The 4594-nt window shown below is 44.9% G+C and overlaps 1 protein-coding gene across 1 annotated transcript in view; it reads left to right on the forward strand.

The window, feature by feature from the left end:
- The window catches only part of LOC111821830 (uncharacterized), a 19304-nt gene extending 18659 nt beyond the window's left edge, over positions 1 to 645 (forward strand). Inside the window, exon 3 of the transcript XR_002825164.1 lies at positions 550 to 645. The gene's annotated coding sequence lies outside the window, so the exon portion shown is untranslated. The remainder of the gene's footprint in view (positions 1 to 549) is intronic.
- The last annotated feature ends 3949 nt before the right edge of the window (positions 646 to 4594 follow it).

Raw genomic sequence — 4594 nt, forward strand, 5'->3', positions numbered from 1 at the left:
ACCCTGGAAGGGAACAAAATGGGAGCAAAAGGAATCCCCCCAGGCTTCTCAGTGGGGCTGGCTTCTGAGAAAGTTTCTACAGAATGGCAGCCCCACATTTGCCTTGAGGACCCTGCACCTCTGATAGATTAAGTATCTCCTCCGTGTAATCCAATCTTCTATATAATCCAGTCTTTGGCTTTTTATTTTTAATTATCTGGGCTATCCAGAATCAGTATACAAAAGGAATACAGCAAAATATCCCTATTTTCCTGGCCTAGAAAAGAATAGTAGTCTCTTTCTACCTTTACAGTTAGAATTAGCATAACAGTCCACAGGGGCTTACCACTGAGGAAAATACCTAGGGTCCTCTTTGCGCAGAGGGTAATTACATCGTGTTATTTATCCCATTTATTAGAAGCTAACTAATTAGCACCCAGGCAATTACACTTTTAATCTAATATATATTCTCTGTCTGTTTCCCAGACTCAGAGTTGTGTCTCCTCTACTTTGCAGTATTGAAACCTCCCTATCAAGTTCCAAGGTAACACTGACTGTCTTCTCTTCTAGGTGACCAAGGCCCTTGAGTCTGAGTCATATCTACTTCAGACCTGGGCTTAGTTTGGTGCATTGACGATGGCACAGACTTTGGAGCCATTTAGCAGCTGGGAAACTCTGTGTAAGTTCTGACCTTCACTTTCACATCTTTACAATGGGAATGTTACTAACACCAAGACCAATTGGCAGGAACGTTATTCAACAAATTCCCTTTTTGATAGACATTTTTTTTTGAAAGAGAGATGACATTTCTGGTTTATCTGTTATTCTCTGCACAGAGGTACAGTTGGCACAACTTCAGATACGTTGATGAGCACAGCCAGGTTCCCATGTCACCAGGCCAGGCTGCTCAGTTGGCCCACCTGTTTGCCCAAGTATTCGCCCAGTTGTTTACCTAGCAACTGAGGTAACTTGCAAGGCTCCTGGATTCTTTCTGCTGCTTCCCGTTATCCTGGGCTGTTCAACTCCCCCATCCTCTCCGTGCCCTTCGTATGTCTCCAGACCACCCTCTGTTTCTCCAAGCACAAATCTCACAGTATTCATGAACATTTGTGACCATTCCAGCAGAAAAAATAATCTCTCTTTCTTCTAGTTTTGCATAACACCTACTGCCTTTCACGCATTTATTTCTTACAGGGCTTGTCTTTCTACCATGTTGTCTGAGGCATTTCTTTGGTTCAGTAGGAGCTTCCAGTTACACTACTGGGCGAGCTATCCCAGAGGTCATGGAGCAGAAAGGCTCTCAGACCAAATTAAGATGCTTCAATCACACGGTTTATGGAATCAATATAAAATGCCCAATGAGAAACACGAGGAGGTTTGCACACTTAGCTCAGGGTGCAAGTGAGTAGAACACGGAATCCGCAGTGTTCTCATGTCCTGTCTCTCTTGTCCACATCAACCTTCCCTGCGATGGTGTAGCGTCTTGGTCCAGAGGGAAGGTGCCTGAAGCCAACACGAGCTTGCTGCTCTCTCAGAGAGAGGAAGGAGCAGGTATACCTGGCCAATCCCTAGCTTGCTGAACAGCCATGCGTTTTAACTGTGTTTCTAGGCATAGCACCAGTGGGGACAGACTAGAACCACATTGGTGTCAACAACGGGTGGCTGATTGAAGGATGATGTAGTTGTCATCCTAGAGGTGGCATGATTCATACCTCATGGCTTGGTCCTTCCATCCTTTTCTGTCTAGAAGTAATACTCTTGTTTGTTTCCTCTTTCCTATGTTCAATACTCATATGCTAGACTGATTTTTCTATGACTAACATGTCTCATAAACTACTTGCTTCTATATGTAGTTTTTCTTATTTTCTACGGCAGAATTTTTTGTTGTTAGCTGTCATCGAATCCGCTCCTGATTCATGGCGACCCCACACACAATGGGATCAGACTGCTGTGATCTGTAGGGCTTTCATTGGCTGATTTTTGGAAGTAGATTGCCAGGCCGTTCTTCCTAACCTGTCTTTGTCTGGAAGCTCTGCTGAAGCCTGTTCAGCGTCACAGCAATACGAAGGCCTCCGCTGACGGACAGAGTAGGGGCTGCACATGAGATGCATTGGCTCAGAACCAAGCCTGGTGATAGTTCTACCACTGAACCACCATTGCCCTCAAATAGCAGAATTAAATATTCTTAAATATTACAGCAAATTCACATCACAACCTGCGTCCATGTTATCTGCCCAGCAACTCCGTAAAGGTCTGTTCCTGGATGTAGGCAAAACTCTTGCAATCGTCAGGCCAGAACTAGACATAGAATACTTGGAACAGAGATCTGTTATTTTATTAATTACTATGACTCTGTGCTCGGAGAAAATACCAAAAAGCCCCTCAGCCCGCTCCCCATTCTTTCTACACCATTTGTGCTTCTTACATTCTTTCAAATACTCTGCAGGATTCACCTGCTCCATCACACCATCCCTGCTACTGGCTTCTCTGGCTGCCATTTCCTGCTCCTTTTATCTGGTTTTGATGTTTGCTGTCTGGGTACGCAGGGCCACATCTCACTCTCTGGAGAGATCCATCCAGGCCCTCAGCCTCAGCCTGGTACACCCTGGCCAACTACCTTTAGGCTCTCTGGGCTCTATCAACAGTCCAAGAGCTTCGGGCGATTTCCAGTCCTGCCCCCCAACAGGCAGATTTAATCCTCTCACGTGCTTTGCAGGAACTTCTGTCCGACCTAGCTGCTCCTGCTCAGCCGAAGAACACAAAGGCGGTCACGCTGAAATGCACTTATATACGTAGATGGCTGTTCAGAACAGAACCCAAGCTAAAGGGTATACTTCCTGGCCGGAGGCATAAACACCACGTATATTTCTTTTTCCCTTTCAGAAGGGATATTTTTCAAGGTTCTGATGATGTGTGGTCAGCAGGTATTCTTTTCTAGAATATTAGGTCAGGCAGAAGTTTTTCCTTTTTCTGTGCTACACATGAGTGACAATGGAATAAACCAAGCATGGCATTAAATATTTTACACGTATGCCAGTATATGCCGTTCTAGAACAGACTTTTTCCCTGGAGTATTTGAAGATAGAGAGTAACTCATCTATCTTTGGTTGATGGGGGATTCAACTGTGGCACTGTTTGGATTGGGTAAAACAAAGAAATAAATTTCTAAAAATTATCCTGACTTCTACTTGAAATTGATCATATTTGAAGAATTCCACACTGCAGAATGCTAAAAATATACATCCCCCCCCTTACTTATGAGAGTTCTTGTTCCAATGCCTTCTCTACAGCTGAGTAAAGAATCAAGAAAAATGCTGGAAACTGGCTTACACCATCCCTACAGGGCAGCTCTTGCTAAGACCTTCTTCTTGTACAAAGTTCTCCAAGACTTTGCATGCAGAAGATGAATTGTGTGTGTAATTTAGTTTTTTCTTCCTGAAACACCCATTGCTAAACTCTCCCTCTGTGCCTGGTCTCATTTTTATAAACCTCTCCCTTGGCCTTCCCCCACCCCTTGTAATTCAAATGTATTTCTTCTTCTCCCTTTCTGTGAATGTTAACTCAAGTTAGCTCATGACAGGATGTCCTCAAATTAAATGCTTACAAAATTCCGAGGCCAATTTTCTCCACCTCCAATCTGGCTTTTCTCACTTGTCGTTGCATCTTCAGTCCATCATCACTTTTGAAGGTTACAAGCAATTGCTCTGTGATGATTGACAGACTGGAAGATCAGGGAGGGCACAGGAGGGGACACATTGCCTTGCACTGCAATTATTGCAGAAGAAGAACACAGGTGCTCAAATTCACCACAAGGAAGAGATGCCTCCTGTCCCACCCAGTCAACACCCTCAAGGTCAGCTTGTGCCTGGAAGTCCAGGAGGACCAGTGTCTCTGTTTGACTCCTTTCTGCACTCCTCCTTCAAGTCCTGTTGTTGAGACAAGGCAGAGGGTAGTTGTTGCCAGGATAATGAAAATGGAAAGCTCGTTGGCAGAGACATAAGCCACATGCAGAGTTTTATAGCTAAGGAATGGCGTTAGTTAAGGGATTTTATGGACACCTACAATTCGTCACCTTCCTGACTACCTGTTGGATTTAACTCCACTCTGAAGGTAATTCAGTGTAAAATACCCTGCTCAGGGTCTAGAAAACCATGAGCACTCACTAAATGGCAGTCATTATTTTCCCAGAAAGAAGCCTAAACCCCACCATTGTTCTCCCTTATGTCTGTCACAGGAGGTAGCTCTGTGTTGTGGAGAGAGCTTAGGTTCTGGAGTCAGCCCAGCCTGGGTTTGGACCTCAGCTCTGCCCCTTCTAGCTGTGTGACCTTAGGCCAGTTACTTAATATCTTGGAGCTTCAGCTTCCCCTGCTCTGAATGGGGACAAAATACACACACCTCGAGGTAAGCCCAAGGGTTCAGGGAGATGATGTAGAAAGATGATGCGTGGTGTCTGGCTCAGTACCCAGTTACCTTGACTCAAGAATGGGAATTGAGTTCTCTGTGGGCCTCAAGGACGTACCCACCAGAGATCAGACAGATGCATTTATTTCTGACCAGGTGAGCAGTCCTCTCCTAGGTCAATTGCCCGTGACATCTTTGAGCCTCCCAGGAAGGA

The sequence above is a fragment of the Trichechus manatus genome, unplaced genomic scaffold (genome assembly GCF_000243295.1).
Source record: "Trichechus manatus latirostris isolate Lorelei unplaced genomic scaffold, TriManLat1.0 scaffold00109, whole genome shotgun sequence".
In the NCBI taxonomy this organism is placed as follows: Eukaryota; Metazoa; Chordata; class Mammalia; order Sirenia; family Trichechidae; genus Trichechus; species Trichechus manatus.